Consider the following 22,533-nt stretch of genomic DNA (forward strand, 5'->3'; position numbering starts at 1 on the left):
TCCATAGACGTCAGAGAGCAAACACAGTACCCACAAACACATGTATGAACACACACTCTGAACGGGGGAGGGGGGTCGGGCATGTTTGTGGTTAGTGCAGAGGAATTACCGTAGGCTTATTCCGTCATTTGCCAAAGCTCGGGGGGTAAGGAGGAATAATTCCACCGAAACAGCAAAAGCCACAATAAAGCGTTTCTGCTGAGAGAGTGAGAGAGAGAGAGAATGGAATGGAAAAGAGGGGGCGGAGAGAAGCAGCAAGGGGGCGGGAAAAAAACCCCACCGAAAACACAACTAGCATCTGACCCTTAAGGATGGATGGATACAGGGTGGCAAGGAAGGGAGAAAAGGATGCGAGCAGTGGTAACTACGAAAATGACTACACAACCTCCAGAGGGTGATCAAGGTAAACATGTAGGAATGTGATCAGTTTTTACAGAACAAACGGATGCTCTGATTAATAAATGTAAACAAATAATGCTTTGCTTTAATGACAGTTTAGTTTTAGCAGCTAGTACCTAGCCTTGTACAATGTGCTCCAGGCTCTGTAGATTTTCGATGCGTTTACACATGAAGCACTGAATATAACACAAATGAAATGTACCACACTCACACAGTAATGTAAAAACCATTCCCCAGTCTAGAATGTTATTTCATTTTTTTTCTCCCCAACCATCTGGCAACCCTCCAGAAATTATCCCCTTATGATAAAAAAAAATATATAAAAATATACCCCCAGGTTGAGAACCACTGCACTAGACCACCACAAGTTATGCAAGATATAGATAGATAGATAATACTAAATTGCTGCAGTAGTCTTTCAGTACCTATTCTATATCCACCACGACGGATGTCTGTTACCTTCCGTTTGTTTGTGTAGGAATTTTAAACTCCGGTGGATTTATGAGGAATATGGTTAAAGGTACAATATGTAACATTTCTGCATTAAAATGTCTAAAAACGACCATAGGCTACCTATGTAATATATTTTGTTGAGATGTGTACTTACACTATCCTACATGTTTCCAACAACGTTCAAACCCAGAGAAATCTCTTGTTTTATGGGTTTCATTTAGTCGCCTGTCAGTGGCGTCATAAAACCTTTGACCCCTCTGGTTCCTCTAACTTCCGTCAAAACACGGGAATCCAGATGATACGTTCGAGAGTAATTGTAAATCATACAATGTCACAGAAAGAATAATACTTACGTAATACAGCTTGCTTTCAGCTTGCTTTCTGCCACACAGCATCATTTTGTCATTAATTACATGCTACTTACAACCGTTATACAGCAGAGATCTTATTTATTTATACATTTGATACATATTGATGCTAATGCTCGGTGGGGAACGTTACCGTTATAAGGTTACAACATTGTTCAACATGTTCATGAAGTTATTTTAAGTATAATTGTTTTGATCAAGGTAAAGTTAACGTTAAACATCACTGGGCTAACCCATGATTACGTTCGCCAGCTAGCGTTAATGTTAGCTGTATAGATAAAAGACAAATCTAATGCTAATTTAGCCAGCTATCCCACCCTGCTTTTTCTGCCTCACTCCCCACCGCTAAGGGACTTCAGTCGGGTCGAGAGCGGACAACAGCCCCAGGGACACAACACATCCACAGTTAGCCAACAGCCAGCCACTATTATAAACTTACAGCAATCCGAACCCTGCCAGCACACTCAAGCGCCAGGTGATAGCGATGCTAACTGCAGTAACAGAAAATGTTATGTTCCGTCAGGGAAACAGACCATATCGCCCCAGGCATCGGAGTCTGGCTGGCTGCGGTGTTGTGCCAAAATTCTCCCCCCTTCAGCGTTTAGCGGCCTTCTTTACAGTTACGTTTGACCCACAAATGGTGACTGTCCTGTAGACAAAAGGTGAAGGTGGGGAGAGTCCTAAAGCAACACTCGGCAGCCATCCTATTGATTTAGGCGTATCCTCGGCCGGTGGCTCAGCACTGGAGATACTCGGCAGCCAGCCCTGAAGATACTCGGCAGCTAGCCCCAGCCGCGAAGTAAGTCTCTCAGCGGTGTTGAGTGACGTTACAACAACCCCTTTTCCCCCTGGACATAAAAAGTGACACTGACGTGAAATATATTGTGATATTGTGGTTTTAGCTGCTGGCTAATGTTAGCTTGCTTGCTCACTAACTGGTCAACTAGCTAGCTAGCTAGCTAGCTACCACATATCAAATCAAGAAAACGTAATTATGTGGGGGAAACTGCAGCTATTTTATCAGAATGACAGAGAAACGTTACTAACGTAACATGGATAAAACTGTAATGGATAAACCCATCTGTGAACAGATACTTTAATCGGCAATTGTGTTAAACAATGAAAACTACAACTCCCATAATGCCACTTCATGACGTCTTCAAAAGTTAGTGTTTACATCCTTTGTTTTGATTGAGAGACCCCCAGCAGCAGAGAATTACATATTGTACATTTAACTGCTCCTCAGATCTCTGCAGGGTAAATCCAGACAGCTAGCTAGACTATCTGTCCAATCTGAGTTTTCTGTTGCACGACTAAAACAACTTTTGAACGTACGTGTTCCACCAAAACAAGCTCCTTTCCGAGGCTATTTTGCAGCAGCACCGCAGCTTTCCCCGCCCAAGATGATTGTGATTGGTTTAAAGTAGTGCTGTCAAACGATTAAAATATTTAATCGCGATTACTCGCATTAATGTCATAGTTAACTCGCAACTAATCGCACTTTTCTCTATTCTAAATGTCCCTTGATTTCTTTTTGTCCCATTATTTTTTCTCATTTTAATGCTCTTATCAACATGATACAACGATACTTTTAAAATGGTGCCTGAACCGATAGATAGATAGATAGATAGATATATATATATATATATATACACACACACACATATACATACACACACATATACATACACATATATTTAAAAAACAAGCACCTTGTGCAATTGTATTTGTCTGTTCAAAAATATAAAACAATAAAATGTTGATCTTAAAGGAGCACAAAACAGCGGGTATTTTACAACAACTTTGAATGCACCACGAGGCTGGCGAGGCGGGGCTGAGGCTGTGTTTTTCAGACAGCGGCAGCTACAGTCTGGTGTTAGAATCCTCTACAGTGAAATACAGTTACACTTTACAACGTTTAGCTGTCAGCATTTTAACTTTTTACTCCAGCTGCTAGCTAACAGTAGGTTAACGTTAGCTGCTGCTAAGTGTAGTGTTAACTAGCGTCCCGTGCAGCGATGTTTCAGTTCCCTCTAACGTCCGTTTTCGGAGCATCAGAGAGAAGCGCAGGCATTTAAGTGGCACCTAAATAAGGCACCGAAATCCGCGTTGCTATTCGGTCCGGTAGATAACGGTCGTTAAGGCACCCCAAAATAAAATAATAAATAAATAATAATAAATAACTCTTCGGATCTACCCGATCACGTGGATGACATTTTCCCATTCAAAACGGCGATTTTCGCCAAAAAGCGACTAATTTGCAGGTATGTACTACTCTTTGGCCGGCTCGCAAGCCCAAACAAGTGTGTCTGTTGTTTTGTTTCCGGTCTAGCTATATCCGGTGTGGTGTTGTAGTTTTTCTAACACTACTAGTTGTTGCAACAGCATGTGAAAAAAAACTACAAAGTTTGTTAGGCCAAAAATAAAATTAATCTCGGCGTTAAAACGGGTTAGCGTTAACGCCGTTAAAAACGCATTTAATCGACAGCACTAGTTTAAAGAAATGCCAATAAACCAGAACACGTTTTTCTCCCATCCCAGAATGCTGTGTGGATTAGCCAGACCTTCCTCCACAGCGCTGTGGAGGAAGGTCTGGCAAAGCGAGACTATTCAGTACCCTAATCATAGATGGTGACAGGCTGATTTTTCAGTATAGTTTTCTGAGTTTTCTGTTGTCTGTTTCTGCATTCCCATTCTGTTTCCTATCAACCAGACCCATCGGACTGCAGAATTTTTAACTTAAGAAAATTAGTTATTGTCAGTGTGTAATACTGTTGAATCAACAGATATGTTTGGTGTTTTGGCATGATACTTAAAATTGCAATTCCTATTTGTATATATTAAGGGAATCTCTATACTGCAGTAGGTTTATCGACCTCATGGTAGGGCTGCCATGCAAGGCGCCAGCCTGCTCATTGGGAGCAACTTCAATGTCTTGCTCAAGGACACTTCGACATGCGGACAGAAGGAGCCGGAGATCCCACCGCCAACCTTGCACCACCTCCTGAGCCACAGCCTTTACTAATGCAAAAGTGGACTTTCACACTTTTGCACACAACATTCTGCGACAAAGACGAGCAAAAGGACCTCTATCCATGCATCAGCTTCCAGCTGAAAAATATGCTACCAGTTAGTGCAAGCAAACTTGCATGCAGTTGAACTTTGCCAAAACATACATGTAGAAAGTCAGTACTAATGATTCAGATTGAGGGAACAAATTGGATTTCGCTGCAGTAGTTCTGCTCCTCATATGATATGTTCCACAAACAGATTTCATTCATATATATGTCAGCATTATACAAGCATGGAAACTGATTTATCTGTGGGTTCTGCACCCATAGATGCACGACCAGAGGTAGACTAGGGATGAAAGCGATAGGGAAAGGCCATCACTGAGCTTTCGTTGTACTGAGAAACCAGAAACAACAGTTTGACATGACGTGTGCCAAACAGCAGGAAAGTTCAAGTCGCTGACAGAAATTTCTGCAAAAGTTCAACTGCTCTGACAACGAAGGCAATTACTGCCGCTGTCATGTCTGTGTGTCGCCACTGTGCGCTGGATAATAACGCAAAGAGAACAAATTGCTTTTCTGTCAGGACAATCGATGAACAAAATGTTAAAACAAAGGCGCCGAGAGATGGATGACACCGCGATGAAAGGCCGACTGGAAAGAGAGTCATGACTGAGTAAATGAAAAGAGAGGAAAAATAAATCTGCGTCTACAAATAAGATGAAACTGAAGTTATCCTCACAGCCGACAAGGGAAAAGGTCATTTTGGTGCTATAAAAAAAGTCTACATTGTCTTAATCTGTGTATCCCTTTCTTTGTTTCTATCTCACCTGCTCATTATTGTCAGTACATCATCTTTTTTTTTTTTTTTAAAGATATTTTGAGGGCTTTTTCCTTTATTGAGAAAAGCTAAAGAGGCACAGGAAATGGGGGAGAGGGGGGGAGAGGGGGGGGTGACATCAAAGGACCATGGGTCGGATTTGAACCCAGGCTGCTGGCAAGGACTGAGCCTACATGGTGTGCGCCCTCTACCAGGTGAGCTACCGCCCCCCGTACATCATCTTTAAGGTGTCCCATCACCTAGCTGATTCATCCTTCTCCAGCAAGGCGAGAAATGAAAGAGGGATGAGAGAAAGAAGAAGATGAGTATTAGGGATGAGTGACGCTCTGATTAAAAAGGTGGAGGATTGCGATGATAATGAAGCATCTGTCCATTGCACCTGACCCTAATACCTGCAAATGGCCCCCGCGACATCTATCAGTGTGTGCATCTGTCTTTGAGTATCTAGAACTGCTTTCATCCCTCGAGGAATCTGTCACGTCTTTCAGCGTCTTCCTATTTAGACACCTGGGGAAGACAGTAACAGGTGGACCACCTGCTGGAAAATATTTAAGGACGGAGTGGGGAGGGCGAACAGAGGGCTGAAAGATGGATAGACACTGAAATATCTCTGGGTCCAAAAAAAATGATCCTTGTGTTGGGGCAGCTCAGGGTTAGGGTTGCATTTCAAAGAACTGAGACAATGAGGTAAACATGCAAAATTGGTAAAGAAAACTGGATTTTCTTCTTTTCTTTTCTTTTTATAAGAGAAAGCAAAGCTGTGTGAATAGAGCAAGTCATTGTCGGGAGAAATCCCAGGGAGCATCTGGGCGTCTTGATGATGTTGCTAATTAGCACAGCAGCTGATGGGAGTGTCATTAGATTTACAGGTTTTTGTTCACAACCCACAGTATTGGCCAAACTGGAATTTAGACCCAATGATGGTGGCTACCAAAGTTATTACAAACCATCCACTGGGGAACATGCATGTCTAAACCAATTTTCTTGACAATCCATCCAGTAGTTGTTGCAATATTTCAATGAAAAAACAAAAACCTCTGGTGGTACTACTGGAGGGAAAGTCAGAGGATCACCAAAGTCAATGGGATTCGTCCTCTTGTCACCATATCCGTACCAAATTCCGTAGCAATCCATTTAATAGTTGTTGATATTTCAGTCTGGAGCAAAGTGGTTGACCGACCAACCAACAGACCGACACTGCCGTCCCACTGTGCCAGGCCAATAGCATGGTGGTTGTTGTTTTTTAGTACTGAAGTGTTTTCAATCTCCCTTTCTACCCCTTCACACCTCCTTTATTGGAGCATCGCAGTCAAGAGGATATTAAGGACAACATGATGTTGAGCATGATTCTTTCGTTGCCTGCAAAAAGTGCATCTATAAAGAAAGCCATTGCTTTTTTGAAGAGGGTACTTGAAAACTTGAACTTCAGCAAATCCCTGATCAAAAACTCCTCCAACTTCCCGACATCATTCATCCAGCTTGGTGGGTTAAAAACAAATTCATCTGACGCACTCATCATCCCATGGCCGCAGTATATTGAACATCGTCCCTGTATCCTGACTTGTGCCAATTTATTAAAAGGGGAGGTAATAAATGTTGGTCTTCCTATTCATTTTCCCTAAAACCCTTATTTAAAAAAAAATCATGACTGCACATCATAATTTCCATTATTAAGTATGGCGGCGTCTTCTTCTCATGCCTTCAGTAATGGCGGCCGAGGTAATCCTGGGTAATGCCCCATATATTAACTGTCCGGGCTGAGTTTACTGCCAGTAAATGCACACGTGGCATCAGGTCTCATCTTTAGGGTGAAAAATTGAGAACGAAAGAACGAAAATGGGAGAGATTTACTGTAAAGCTGAGGTCAGTCGACAGACAGATCCTGCTCCTCAGTTCATCATTAGAACACACACACACACACACACACACACACACACAATCAAGCCAGACAGATAGATATGACATCATTGTGGTCTGTGAGTCAATCGTCACCGGCGGCAACCACAAGCCGAGCACATGACCGCAACCTCGTATATCAAGACCCCTGCAGTGTGTGTGTGTGTGCGTGTTCTAATGATGAACTGAGGAGCAGGATCTGTCTGTTTGGAAAAGCTGACAGTTGCTATCCATTTTTCTGTCCACAAACTCATCTGATGAATATCTTTTTCTCTCTCAGCTTGTTCTGGTTTGATCGCGATTGACTTGCTCTCTCCCTTTAAGTCCATCAATCAGCTTTCAATCATTTATTTACTAAACGTCTATCTCTTTATGTTGAAGTCTCACTTTTTTGTGACGTTCGGTCAATTACTTGATAAAGAACTTTAGACGACAGTATTTAAAAAGGTACTACTGAAGTTAACACTAAAGGGATAGTTTGGATCTTTTAAAGTGTGGTTGTATGAGCTACTTCTCCATAGTCAGTGTATTAGCTACAGTAGATGGAGGTCGGCACGCCCCCAGTTTAGAGAAGCAGGAAGGAGTACCGACACGGAAGCTAAGCAATGTCCTGCTGTGGACGGGGGCAGCAGCTAAACGTATTTTAGACCCCGTTTACAGGAATAGATTTAGACAGCGAAGGCATTTTTGAGGATTAAAAACGCAAAAAAGTGAAACCACCCTCCAGAGTGGAAATCTTAATAACGCTCCACTGTCGTGTTCCCGTCTAAATGGTAAAAACGCACTGTGCAAGTGTGTGTGTGCCGTGCGTGCGTGTGTGCGTGTGTGTGTGTGTGTGTGTGTGTGTGTGTGTGTGTGTGTGCCGCATGTCTGTGTGCCGCGTGTGTGTGCACTGTTTGGAGCAATACCTCCACGTCCTCGTCTGTCCAGACACAATTGTCAACTTTTGTTGTTCGCTTCGCGCTACTAGGGAGAGGAGAGGGAGAGTAGTAGAAGGAAGGTTCTACACAGGCGCGCGGACTTGGTGGTGTTGTGTGGCAGTGCTTCACACTACCACCTAGCCGCCTGGTGTGCATTCTACATCGAATTTCACACACTTTTGAGTCACCATATGCACGCAGACTTCCCCCGCAGAATGCTCGCCTAAACGTGAAAAAAAACGCCACTTTTGCGTTTTCTCTTCAGATCATTTCTGTCTAAACATAGCCTTAGAAACTTCTTAGAAAAATCTACATCAGATCAAGCGTACGCTATATTTAGAATATTTCACCTCTTTACCTTGCTGTCAGACAGCCATTTATGACGGGAACTGAAGCCGCTATCTCTGCTCTCTTCAAAGCCACCAGACGCCTTTCACAAAAAAGGTAACTTTACCTTACAGAACACAGGAGTTGCTGCTCTTCCGCTACCTTGATCGGTTAGTCAGTCCCTCCAGAAAAACACAATTATACGATCGCATAATTCAATGCATAATCAGCCAAAGTCCGCATGTTTATGCGGGGGCTGCAGTTTTTTCAAATAGGCCGCACTTTCGCTGCATAAATTGCAGATTTCCGCGCAAAATATGCCGGGCTTGCGTGATTTCATAATCCCCGCATTTTCGTTGCAAAAAAGTCACATATACCTTAGCAGAAAGTTGAAAAATGTTGCGTTTACTTCACACAAGAGCAGCCATTTTCCCCTGTTGCCATGGGAACGTTATGAAGTGACGTAATTGCACGACGTGAACATCATCGAAAAGCTGAAAACCCCGAGATGAAGCCATGATGAAACCGCAGTTTTTGCAAGTTCCCGCAATTTCATCGCATAAAATTCCAGAAATATCCCGCATATTCCATCGCATTTTTTAAGAAAACGTGGCGCATAATCAAGGATTTTTGCCCGCAACAATCACAAAAAAACTCTTTTTCTGGAAGGACTGGTTAGTTAGTTCGTATTATTGGGTGATTTTGGTGAATCTAAACTCTCCCTTTAAAACACCAAAGTCACACAATAACAGAAACTAACTAACCGCTTGAGGCAGCAGTGAACCATAACTCCCGTGTTCTGCGAGGTTTGGTCAAAGGGGTCTGGTGGCTTTGGGGAGAGAAGAGATGCCGGCTTCAGTTCCCGTAAAGAGTCGCAAAGAGCTGTCTGACGGCAAGAGACACTTTGAGTTTGGTTAGCTCTACTTTGCATGTTACATTTGGTGGGAAATCTTACATACCACCTCACAGCACAAAGCCATACAAAGCCATAATGTACAGTATTTCATTGTATTATGTTTTACATGTAGGGGAGGCAGAGTGCTTTCCAGTAACATACGAGTTTAATAACATTGAACACAGATGTTTTTGATAGTGAATGACATCAACAATGTGTGGAATTCCATGTATCTACTCTTCTAGGATTAAAACAATTACCTATGTACTGTACTTGTTCTTCAGTGTATCTCCACGTTCCACAGTCACTGTCCAGATTGTTCCTGCAAATGCAGGGTGCGATTTTCCGAGGGGGTTACGTGGGATTTTCCCTTTTCTGGTCTACCTATCCCTGCCTCTGCTGAATTATTTTAATCCCCAGTGGGGGGGGGAAATGTATTCCCCCCTTCAAAGTGATCATACTTCACCAATAGCCTAGACCATATTTTAATGATATACCTAAAATAGTATTTTAGGTATATTGCTGGTTGTATTTAGCCGCTACAGAGCTCCGGGACTCCGGCTAACAGCGGCAGTTGTTTAGCCTCCAATAGGTGACTGTGAGCCGGCTACAGGCACCGCCAGATGACGGTCCTTTCAGGGGCCGTGGTGGTGGAGTTTAGCCGGAAAAAGTGAGCGTCATGCGGCGCTGACAGTTAAGTTTAGGCACCAAAACGACTCGTTGAGTTTAGGAAAAATATCGGATTTGCATTAAAACACTCCCGAGGAACGAAAGAGCGTTTCCTTGGTGAAAGTATTCGGTTTTCTAAACATATAGTGAACTCCGCTCCCTCGCTTGAACACTCTGTGATTTCCCATTGGATATGGAAGTGCAGAACGTGTTTTGGCATGGCTGGCCGAGTGGCGCTATATCCACGGTATCGGAAGGGGAATTTCATTTTTGTAAGTTTTGTTTTGCTGTGCATGATCAAAACAACACCCCCCCCCCAGGTGTGAACGCCGATGTGTCTCAGCTGTCCACTCGTTTGTATTTTCAAACAAAGTGTAAACAGGGAAAGAATTGGAAATAGTGCAAGTTATGTTGCTTACGTGCCTGAAAATGGTCAATTTTTCTTTTTTGTCCATAGTATTTCTTCAGACCTACGGTTTGTATTTGATCATTATTGTATATTTTAGTTTTGTTATATTTAGATGAATAAAAGGAACTAAAAGTGAAATCTAACACCCTGGTTATTTGTATGATATCATCATGTCCCGATGGCCCTGTGACCCCTGATGAGCTGTAAATTACACCAACGAGTTCCCCTGCTCTCTCCGCCTCGAGAACAGTGCGATCAATCTCTCTCGTAAATATCAAACACTGAATAATAAAAGCAGACTCTCGGACTCAGGATCTGACCCCGACCCTCCACTTAGTCCTGGTTAATCAATTCTCTCTCCCTCAGGTCAATACTGCCCTGCGGCACCCGGCTCTCTTTGACTCTTGGCGCATGGCGTCACCAGATATAAACTCAGAGAGATCTTAAAAACACGTTTTAAGAGACAGGCTTTTTATATTGCTCGTTTATGGGGGATATCGTTTCTGATAATGCAATAAAAATATTCACATATTGGGTGCGGTAATAAATGTCAGTCGTATTTATAGATCATTAGGCTTAATGACTATGATGTTATCTTCTGCTCTTAAGACTGTAACGCTCGCTAAAGTGGCAGGTGCGTTCGCGAGGACCAGAGTTCACAGCTGTAAATGGAGCCATCAACAATATAAAAAATAAAATAAAAAGATGGTGTCAGCGATTTTCACATTTTTGTCAAGAGTGTCAAGATAATAAACACGGCTCAGACAAACTGTGACTCTGGTTCCGATGGTTCATTTCCATGTTTTGGTTTGACACGGGAATCTTCTTCTGAGTTGCAAGTAACATTTGTGTATTTCAAATTAATATATTTATAGGATTTTGTTTTTTCCCCCCAAACAGGACGTTTTGTCAGTAGGGTGGTAAGATAGAAAGCAAGAAACTGAATCATGTACAGTATTGAAGAATGTAGGTGTAATGGTCCAAAATGGCACTGGGACTAATTCATGTACTGATAGGTAGTTCAAACTGCAACAATAAATCATATTTGTATGAGCTTCCTGTATGTTGTGAATGAAAAATATGCATCTGTAAAGTCACTGCAGCCATCGCAGTAATGTACTAGTGTAAAAAAGAACATTTCCCTCTGAAATGTAGAAGCGTAAACATTAAGTACTTATCAATTCCAGACGTTTCTTCTTTGCCGTACTCCTAATCCACGTTAAACTATTGTCAACAAAACTCTACACTTCCTGATCTTTTTTTCGTATTAAAAGCCTATATATGTTTTGTACATCATTTGACACTAACTGTCGTACATTGTGGAATGTATTCTGTATGTCTGAACGATATATAAATCGTGCTAATAAAAAATGTATCTATATAAGAAAAGGGAAGTCTTCAAGACCCTTCAAGTTGACAATTCCAGAGGAAGTGTTGAGCTTTTCATTCACGTAGCTTCACATCATTAGAGGTAAAAAAAAGGCAAAGTGGAACGCTGACGTGACTCGTGCTGTAATGATGGAAAACATGGAGCAAGTTAAATAATTCTCTATGCCACTGAGGTAAACATAGGCCCCGGTCACTATTTGGGAATTTACGGTGCGCAGCAGGCATGCAGCATTCATTTGCAGTCATATTTGTCTCCGCCTGACGAATGTCTGAATGTGAAATATCTGGCTCTTTAGATGCCGAAAGTTCCACTTTCTGAGCTGCTAACTTTGTCTGCCGTTTGGTGCTGAGCAGGTAGCGTACAGTGGTGCCATGGATATACCGGCTTCAGTTTCACCGTCGTAAAGGGCTGTGTAACGGCAAGGCGAGGGCGGTGAAAATATTCTAAATATAGCGTACACTTAAACTGATATAGATGTTTGTAGGTGTTTAAAATGTGTTTTGCAGCTGCCCCCGTCCCCAGTAGTATATTGCTTAGCTTCTGTGTCGGTACTCCTGCCCGTTTCTCCAAACTGGGTGCGTGCCGACCCCCATCTGCTGTAGCTAACACACCGACTATGGAGAAGTAGCTCAAACAACCACACTTCAAAAGATCCAATATCCCTTCAGTGTTAACTTCAGTAGTACCTTTTTAAATACTGTTCTCGAAAATTGCTGCACTGCAGGGTGTAGATTTCTCACGTCAAGTCTTCTGATTTAGTGTTCATATAAAAGAATATTGATTAGCGAAGCATTAGAGAGTAAGTTACTAAATCTCTTTCAGCTCCAGGGGTTGCTGCTCCACAGCTTAACTCTGACCTCTGACCTCTGCTGGATCAGTAAAGTATCACCTTATTATCAAAAGTTGGACGAACCCTCTGCTGGGCCGACGCTTTAGCCTCTTCAGCTTTTATCAGGTTTCACACTCCGACAGCTGTTGTGTTTGAAACCAGCGGGGCGCACGTCTCTATGATGGTGTGTGTGTGTCTGTGTGTGTGTGTGTGTGTGTGTGTGTGCGTACAGCACCAAAATGTGTTTTACAGCCTGGGAAGGCACCATCCTCGGGGCTGGTGTTGTTAGTGAACCGCATTCTTCTCTCTTCTCATAATCACGCACAGACCCACAGTTCAACACCAGGGCAAGGCTCAATGCAGAAAACACACCGCTTTCATCCCAGAAAAAAAAAATAATAAATCTCTTATTGATATCTTTTTCTCATTATGTTAAAATCTTTTTCTGATTAGCATCTTTATATTATTCAATCAGGGTATTTTGCCGCAGCGTCTGTACACACGATAGCGGTATCATTTTCATTCATCTTTGCTTTGTGTGCTTTCAAAACTATTACGGTTATCTTGTGTGCCAATGTTTTCATAAAACAATCTTGTTACAGATTTCTTTTGAGCTGCGTTTATAAATTATTTTTTATTTTATTTCATCAAAATGAAAGCCATATTGATGATAAAGCTGCAATTCTTAAACATGCTTTTTTTGGGACTGGAACGATTGAGGAATTGTTTGCTTTTTTATAGAATAACTGGAGCAGGGAGCTGAAGGAACTTATCAAACTTGAAAGAAAAACTACATTTCCCCACAAGCCTCAGAGTCAGAAGGACATCATCTAGTCTTGTTGTGTTGATCATTCTGCAGTGATATTTACAGCTTTACATTGTTTGAGAACGTTGACAGTCTCTCGCCAAGTTTAAGTGAAACTATTATGCTTTTCTGTATTTCCTGTCATATCTTTACGGAGCCCCTAAGGGAACATGAGCAAAAAGTTCAGTTAGTTTCATGTTTTTTTTTCTACTCTAGGCTAGGTGTTACGTAGTCTCGCTTTGCTAGACCCTCCTCCAAAGCGCGCCGGAGGAGGGTCTGGCTGGTCCACTTAGCATTCGGGGATGGGAGGAAATGGTTTAATGGCATTTCTTTGAACCAATCACAATTGTCTTGGGCGGTGCCAAGCACTGGATAAAAGCCGCAGTGCCGCTGCAAAATAAACTCATGGGATCATGGGACTAGGTTATTAACGGTTCCTGTCCTAGTTTAAGTGTGTAAATGATGTTCTGTTAGTGTTTTTCGTCATGCATTGACGTTACCTAGGTTTCAGGCTATGTTTAGACGAACGTTTTGGGGGGGAAATCTGCGTGCATATGGTGACGCAAAAGTGTGTGAAATGCGATGTAGTATGCACACCAGGCGGCTAGGTCACAGCCCACAACACCACCAAGTCCACGCGCCTGTGTAGAACCTTCCTTCTACTTCTCTCCCTAGTAGCGCGAAGCGAACAACAAAAGCTGACAAGACCACACGCCACACATACGCCACCAACCCACCCACCCACACGCAACATTTTTACCCTTTAGATGGGAACACGACAGTGGAGAGTTTTTAAGATTTCCACTCTGGAGGGTGGATTCACTTTTTTGTGTTTTTAAGCCCCTAAAACGCCGTCGCCAGCTAAACGAAAGGCAGATCTGATAAAATATTTTGTCATTTTCACCTGCGAGCCTATTCGTGTAAACAGGGCCTTAGTCTTGATTTAGTGTTTTTTGTGTTTGATTTGTTGGGTTACAATGACTGAGACACTTTGGTAGATTGATGACCTCTGTGTATCGAGTGTGTGTGTAGAAGAAAAAATAAACTCCCATAGATTTCAATATCTCTGGCTCTTTGACTTCGTCTACGTAGCTCGCTTCAATACAGACATACAAAACAACATACCTCGGCGGCTGCATGCTGTACACAAGGGAACAGAGGTTTCCTTAGATCGCTGACATCCCTTATAGCAACTTGAAAACTTTTATCGGAGCGCCCGGGTAGTGTAGAGTGTATGCCCATATCCTCGACGCAGCAGTCGCAGGTTCGACTCCGACCTGCGGCCCTTGGCTGCATGCTGTTCCCCTTCTCTCTCCCCTTTTCTGCCTTCAGCCGTCCTGTCAAAAAAAAAAAAAAAAAAAAAAAATCTTTAAAAAACATTATCGGAGCATTAAATTGTCCGTACTTGGCGTAAGCTTGCCGACTCTCTCAAGCACGAGCATCCCAATGGGCATTGCAGGGGGACTTCAAAATAAAAGCACTTTACTCTTACCAAATAAAATCATGTAACAATACTAAATGCAACTTAAATAATTCTAAATCGTGACATTGGTTGAAAACAAATGATACATTGTTATAATGTAATTGCAACAATTACACTGGCCTGTGATTAGTCATCTGCTCCAACCATGCTTGAGCTGAGACTCAAAAGTTTCACGTAATAAGGTAATGATATAAAATGCTGCCCCAATCTTGGGGGAAATACAGCAAAGACTGACACAACCGACTTATTACAAGGTGAACAGGTGATGGAATATTTGGACTTTTGGCCCAGCAAACCTTGCTGGGACCTCTCTCCCAGCAAGAGCCTCACTCTGCAGAGAAACTGCAGAGAGGATTGCGTGCACGTGTTCTTTAAACAAAAGCAGAAAGTAGAGGAAGAAAAGAGTTGTTCCGACTTCTCACCTCTCCCTCGCCGTGCGTCTTCTCTGAGCCCGTGAACCTGACAGGTGTGAAATTATACCTCCATCCCTTTTTCTCCTCCTCCTCCTCTTCCCTCCATCATGCTCTCCTGACCTCGACACACACACATCTGGCGAATAGTAAGAGTACGAGAGGGTGAATACATGTGGGACAGGGAACTGCAGGCAAAACTGTGTTTGAGTATTATGCTATTATGCTCCATATAATGGAATAATCACTTTAAATGTCTTCTTTATGAGTCCATGTATTCTGAATTTACATGTGCACTTTGAGTTGTTCAACATTCTGTAATTGTTTTATGTGTGTACTGTGTATTGCAACTGTATATTACATATTAGTTACTATGTTCAGTATTTTGTATATGTATTGTAATTTGATACGGCATGTAATTAGTCATTGGAAATGACAGCTTGCTCTCTGACTTAATAAATGTGATATATATCTGTAGGGATGATATTCTTTTGTGACGTAGAGCAGGGATCTTCCACGTTTTTGGTGCCAGAGACCCCTAAGCTGAAAGTGGGACCAAGTAGGAACCCCCTAATACATACAGTATACTGTATACAATTGGGCCGAATGGATGAAAATAAAATATTTATACTTTTTAATATACTATTATGTTTTAACGTTAAATATACATGTGGAAAGCACAGTAAATCCTTAAGCTTATGGCTACCATAGTGGCTACCTTACCTATAGTAAGCTTTAATTCAATGCGTAAATACTTTTTTTTTTTCATCAATAAACCAATTTATCTTTGATGGATATTAATGTATATTTTCAGACATATTTATTTAAAAAAAAAGAAACTTTCAAAAAAAGATTTTTTAAACCATGATTGGCGGCCCCCCTGCACTAACTCTGAGGACCCCCTGTTGAAAATCTCTGTGTTTAACTGTGACAGTTTGTGCCATGTGCACTTATAAAACGTACTTGTCGAGGTGAAAAAAAAAAAAAAAAAACACCAGAAATTGCAGTTAGAATCTCATATATTAAAGATGACCATATTAAAGTCTGTTTTATGCTAATAACGTTTACATCTTGCATCTACAGTTTCACTTTCCTCTGCTGTGCTCTGGTCCAGGTCTGTCTGGACAACAAACTCAACTCAGCCGTCACTATTTTCTCCACTTTCCTCTTTTGATTGGCAGTTTACAACCACAGAGCGGAGGCCGCCCGTCTGCTAACATTACTGGATCAAGATCATAAACGCAGGAGCTTACGGAGTGCGTCCAAACCTACGTTAACACTTATAAACAACTGCCAGCATGTTTCAGCAAGTACCGGTCAAGTGTGTGTATGTGCGCATTAGGAATCATATTTATGCATGCGTCATTGCATGTTATTATGTGTATCTGTGATCTGTGTGTGTCACTGTGTGCGTCACTGCATAAACCGTGTATGTGTGTGTTCCATTATTGTCTTCCTGTTTTTGTGGAAGCGATGAGGGACTTTTATAGAGGTGTTTTAGGTTTGTGGGTGTCTCCCCGTCCAATCATGCGTCAGTAATCTCTCTAATCGATGCAGAGTCAAAGTTCCTCGCCGTTCTTATGTCTTTCACGCCGCCGCAGAGTTCCACCTTGGCTCTTTCCACTCCTTTCTTCTTTCTCGGTTTTTTTTCTTCCATTTCTTACAGTCTCTTCTTACTCTCGCCTTTCTGTGGTGTGTGTTTCATTTCATGCATGTGTCTTCCATGTGTCGCACAGCTGCGCCACAACTTCACCGAATCCTTGGCCCTCGCCTTGAGTCTGCAGACATGGATGTGGACTGGCCTTGATGTTGAAGCTTTTAATCCCGCGTTTAGCCGGGTCAGACTGTGTGACACGAGGACAAAGACATGCAAATGAAATGCAAATCACATGCACTGAAACCGAGAGACGCGCATGTCCCATCTGTGAGAGGGGTAACCGGTAACAGGCAGCGGCGCAAGCCAAGGAGGCAGACATTTTCCTTCAACTTCGACAGCGCAGGTGGAATTCCCGACTCATGACGTACTTTTTTCCCCCGATTTTTCATTTTTTACTCTCGCTCTTTCCTTTCTTCATTCTCCCCTTTGGTTTTGTCGGCTGTTGTTCGTCGCATTCATTTTTCATCTTCGCCATCATCTTACCTCCTCTCCTTTTCTCTACTGTTCCCTCCCTTTTTCTTTCAAGCATTCTCTTTCTCTCCTACTTCCTTCCACCATCCTCTTTCCGTATTTTCTCTTCTATGGATCCTTCCTCCCTCCATTTTTCTCCCTCCTTACATGTCTTTCACTTGTTTTTTTTGTATTCTCCTCGCTCCTTTTCCCTTTTTGTTGGCCATGAATGGATTACTGAACAGGCCTACCCAGGCCCATGGTGGAATGAGTGCAAAATATTCTAGTTAATAGGAGATATTTTTATTTATGCCTTTTTTATACTTACTATAATTATTTAATTAAACCGCAGTCTTATGCAAATTTGATAAGGGCACAAAGCGACCTTTTTTTCTTTACTCCATAACGGATGGGATTTAAAATGTAGCAAAGTACAATACGTCAAACAAGACATACTTAAGGAAAAGTAAAATAACGGATTTTAAAAAGTGAAAGCACACAAAAAAACTACTCAATTACAGTAACTTGAGTAATTGTAATTTGTTACTTTCCACCTCTGCCATAGTGTCAGTGGTCCTGACTTACAACATGTTGCTAAAAAGAACAGCACAAAAATGATCACAGAGGGACCACTCAATGACCACAGACATACAAAATCACCCAAAATGACTACACAGAGACACAAAAATATCTACAAAGATGCAAAACGACCAGAATGTGATGCGTAATGACCAGCTAAAAACATTCATTTAACGACTGCAGACAAAACAACCACAAAGAGACACAAAACGGCCGAAGAAACCGAAAAAGCTTAAAAAGGAATGCAAAGACCACTATGAATAGATGCAAAACTATGACAGAGATGCAATAATGGCCACAAAATAACAAGAAGGTGCAAAACTACTAAAAGATTAAGACACTATATTAATCTTGCAAGGCGAAATTACATTTATAAAATAGAATAATAGATGTAAAACGACCCCAAAGAGATCCAACACGACCAGATAGAAATGATGAGAAAATGTAGAAACGACTAAAAATAGATGCAAAAATGACTACAAGGAGATGCAAAATGACCAAAAATAGATGAAAAACTATCACAAAATGACCACAAAGGGATGCAAAATGACTAAGTAGACTCTGACTCTTGAGTTTGGGTGTCATGTTCCCATGTAGACAGGGTGGGGGCTTTTACATGTCTGCTTCCAGGTACCCAATGTCTCATCATCCGTCCCATGTCTCTTCCCCCTCCATCTTTTTGTTTCTCCCCATCCTTTCTCTCCTTTCACCCCATTGTCCTATTCCCTTTGTTCTTTTTATTTCTCTCTACCCATCGTTCTCCTCTACCTCTCCCCCATCATCATTCTTTTTCTTCCCGGTTCTCTCTCTCTCTCTTTACTACATCGCCTTTTCATCCACCTTATTCCTTTCCTCCCTTTCTTTTTTTTTAACCTCCTCTTTCCTTTCTCTCCATCCTTACAGTACAATACCCTGTCTGTGTGACTAAAATAGCAGCTCAGGTACAGTGCTGCGTTTTCCATATGGCTCCCATTCACTCACTGTGGAGAAAGACTATATTGTAGCATAGCGGGCTGTAAAAACATAACAGGGGTGACTCTTAAAATATAATGAAAACCCTGGTCTTCCATTTACATCGCCTGAAGGGGTCGTTTCATTCGGCTGTTAGAGACAACAACTTGTACCTGAAAGCTTGTAGGTTCTATCCTGGGGACAGCTGGATGTGGACTTCGAACTGAGAGTAGTCCCAGAACAGAGATCTGACCCTGACAGCTACTCACCCAGGCAGGTATCAACAGGGGCGATATTCTGGGTATTTTTAAGTGGGGTGGCACAGGGGGGGTTATTCTCACAATACAGCAAAAAAAAAAAAAAAAAAAAAAAACACAATGTAATTCTGCTTAATAAAACAAATCACATTCATTATAAATTTCACTGTTTTCTAAAAAGTATATCCAAATACAATACACATTTTCTATAGTCCGTACTTGCCGTAAGCTTGCCGACTCTCTCAAGCACGAGCATCCCAATGGGCATTGCAGAGGGACTTCAAAATAAAAGCACTTTACTCTTACCAAATAAAATCATGTCACAATACTAAATGCAACTTAAATAATTCTAAATCGTGACATTGGTTGAAAACAAATGATACATTGTTATAATGTAATTGCAAAAAAAAGAAAAAAAAAAAAAAAAAAAAATTCCAGTGCTGGTTTATGGTATCACAATTTTGGATAGTTGTCATGGAAACATTATTTGGTCATGTGACCAAGACTGGGAAGATTGGCAGACCAGGCAGCCAAGTGACAGTACTCTGATCCAATGAAAATCCCAAGTGCCAGATTGACAGCACTCTAGCCCAATGGATTGGGAAAGGGGAGCAATCATATTTCCGGCACCCCATGCCCCCCTTTGAATAACTGCATTCCTCAATTCACTAATTCCTAATGAATCCGCAGAGACCGAGTTCAGCCCTTCAGCCTGTGTAATAATAACAAAATTAACTTGGAAAAATACAAAAACACACACCAGCATTCACTAAAGTAGTGAACTGTACTTTTCAGACAAATTATCTTAGTAAAAACACATTGTACACACACACACGCACTAATATCAGGGTTGATATAAGGACTCCCAAGGGCTTTGACCTTTATAAGTGGGATGGAAAACAAGGGCAGCGCTTAGACAGCCGCATAGAAGCGCGCACACACACACACACACACACACACACACACTTCCAACTTCATGCTATGATTTATTGTGATAAAAAGGGAGGACTGTGGCCTTGGCAGTCTGCGCTCCATTTTTACTAACTTGATTTTTTTTCTGTCATTATTTGTGTTGGTAGTGGAGCAAGACTCACAGTGTGTGTGTGTGTGTGTGTGTGTGTGTGTAGCCCTCCAACTAAGGAGTTGATAACTTTCCAGCTACTGAAAACATTTATTCTTTCCTCCTTTTTATACAAATGGTCTTTAGCAGTCAGTAGCTGTGTGTGTGTGTGTGTGTGTGTGTGTAGTTAGTGTGTCCTTGATTTATTTTAAAGACCATAATTATATTTCATACGCATTTTCTGAGAAATGTGAGAGGGGCAAGAGACGGATCATTTATCGTTCACTTTGAGGGAGACAAACTTATAGAACAAGAGCTAGATAGACAAATACAACAGAGATAGGCAGTTGTATCATCACTAAAGAGCCATTTGAACCAACCAATGTGTGGTTGACTCGCAACTTTGAGGAATATGCACAAATCAGAAAACAGAAGTGTCCATTGTAGGTGCTTTCAGACAGCTAGCGGTGTCCTCTGCGTCCGAAACTCCACTACAACACTACTCCAGAGACGGTTAAGAAGTGAAACCTTGCAACTTGAGACTAGCGGCAGGTGTATGGATTCCTATGCGAGAGGTGAAGTGAACACAGATTATGACCGATTCTTTTGCCACACAGACACCAAAGTAAATATAGGACCCATTCTTCACACGCCGCATATCTCCAGAACATTTTGAAACTGAAATGGCTTTTTTCAGACGAACACATCAGGAGGAAAATTTACTTTGTTCGAGGCCTGTTTCTGTCCAAGGAACAAACTCTCGCAAGATCTGACGACACAGCTAAGCTAACATTCTACTAACGTTTGCGAACGCCACAGATAATTTATTTTCCTAATGCTATATATGTCTTATCTGTGCAAATCTCTAATATTAGCAAAAGAAAAAAAATAAATACATTATGAAAATATAATGTGCACTACACTTCACACAAACAAGACCACGCCTCTTTAGGAGACAGGAAGTGTGTACCGTTTCATACCGTTGGCGCTATTTTTAGTTCTAGAGAATCTTTGAATACTGCCTACTCAGAGAAGTGGGTTATGTGAAACCTTAGGTTGCAGAGGAGCCAAAGTGCACACTTCCCATATCTCAACCACGCGTTATGCCGACCTGAGTGTCAAGCAAGTTGATTGGTTTAACTCCTGTCTGGAGTTAAACCAATAAACCAATGTACCGATACTACCATGCCATGCCAGCGTATCTGAGCGACCACCCTGCACGCTCACCTACGTGCCTTCAGTAGACTATAGTAGGTAGTAATTCACACAGGTAAGACGGTGAGTTCACGATGAAAAAGACCACTGGCTTTGATCCCCACCATGTGCACAGACCATTTAGAAAACTGTGCGTAGGATCCTTACTAAAAGTGTACGTACGCCCAAAAGACAGAAATGGCTTACGTCCAAAAAAAAAAAAATCCAGATTTATAAAACCGTGTTTACGCACATCTGTAAGCAATGTTCCCTTTATAAATCACAGATTACCCACAAGTGTGCGTACGTGAATCAGCCTCTTATTCCGCCCTGTACATGCCCAATTTTAACCATAAATAGTCAATGCAAAGCACCTCGTGAATGCTGATCAGTATGTTAATGACCCTGGCAGTTGTTCTTTCGTTACGTCGAATCATGACGACTGGCAGCGAAAAAGCAAAAAACTTCTCAGGGAATTGCTGCAAATTGAATTATAATTTCGGCCTGTTCTCGCACAGTGTAGGTAAACCTGATCTATAGACTACCTATATTAATAACACTGTCCAAAACAGCAGGCATTACGGCACTCAGGGACAGCTTCGATATACCAGACCTATATGATAAGATTTAACACAACTATATACTATATCCAAACAAGCCTTAGTGATAAAGAAATACAAGTCTATATTTAACATTTTACTGATTAATTCTAATATGCTGAGGTAGAGGTTTGAAGGCTAGACCCCACACACGAAACTCCTTATTAGTCAGCTAATCTCTGTGTTTCTATAGTAGAGCTGCTTTCAAAACACGCACCATCAGGGGGGGGTAACACTAAATCAACTGGTGGGACTGTGACACACACACACACACACACACACACACACGTACACACACACACGTATTAAAAGCCATGTAAAATCGCTCAGGCTCTAATTGGCAGAGGCCTGTGATTGGCCGCTGGACATCTGCCAACAACCAGTGAGAGGCCTTGGTCTGCTCGATCAAAACCATGGCTCCTAAAACAGCAGGAGAGCAGTGTGTATGTGTGTGTTTGCGTGTGCGTGTGTGTGTGTGTGTGTGTGTGTTTGCGTGTGGTCACTTTAGTCAAGAGCACAAATAGTAACAACATTGACCGAGACACACACAACTACTGTAACGATGGCTGCATGACTACAGTCTACATTTACCATAAGTTAATAAAGTATGCGAAACATCTTGTGTGTGTGTGTGTGTGTGCGCCACATGTGTTAGAGTCATAACACTCACAGTAGGAGGTT

The 22,533-nt window shown here is 41.8% G+C and overlaps 1 long non-coding RNA gene across 1 annotated transcript in view; it reads right to left on the bottom strand.

Moving 5' to 3' along the window:
- The window catches only part of LOC144534538 (uncharacterized), a 104,477-nt gene that overhangs the window by 73,810 nt on the left and 8,134 nt on the right, over positions 1–22,533 (bottom strand). The window contains exon 4 of the long non-coding RNA XR_013503565.1: positions 14,338–14,549. This is a non-coding gene — a long non-coding RNA (uncharacterized LOC144534538). The remainder of the gene's footprint in view (positions 1–14,337; positions 14,550–22,533) is intronic.

This window comes from Sander vitreus, chromosome 19 (assembly GCF_031162955.1).
Source record: "Sander vitreus isolate 19-12246 chromosome 19, sanVit1, whole genome shotgun sequence".
NCBI lineage: Eukaryota > Metazoa > Chordata > Actinopteri > Perciformes > Percidae > Sander > Sander vitreus.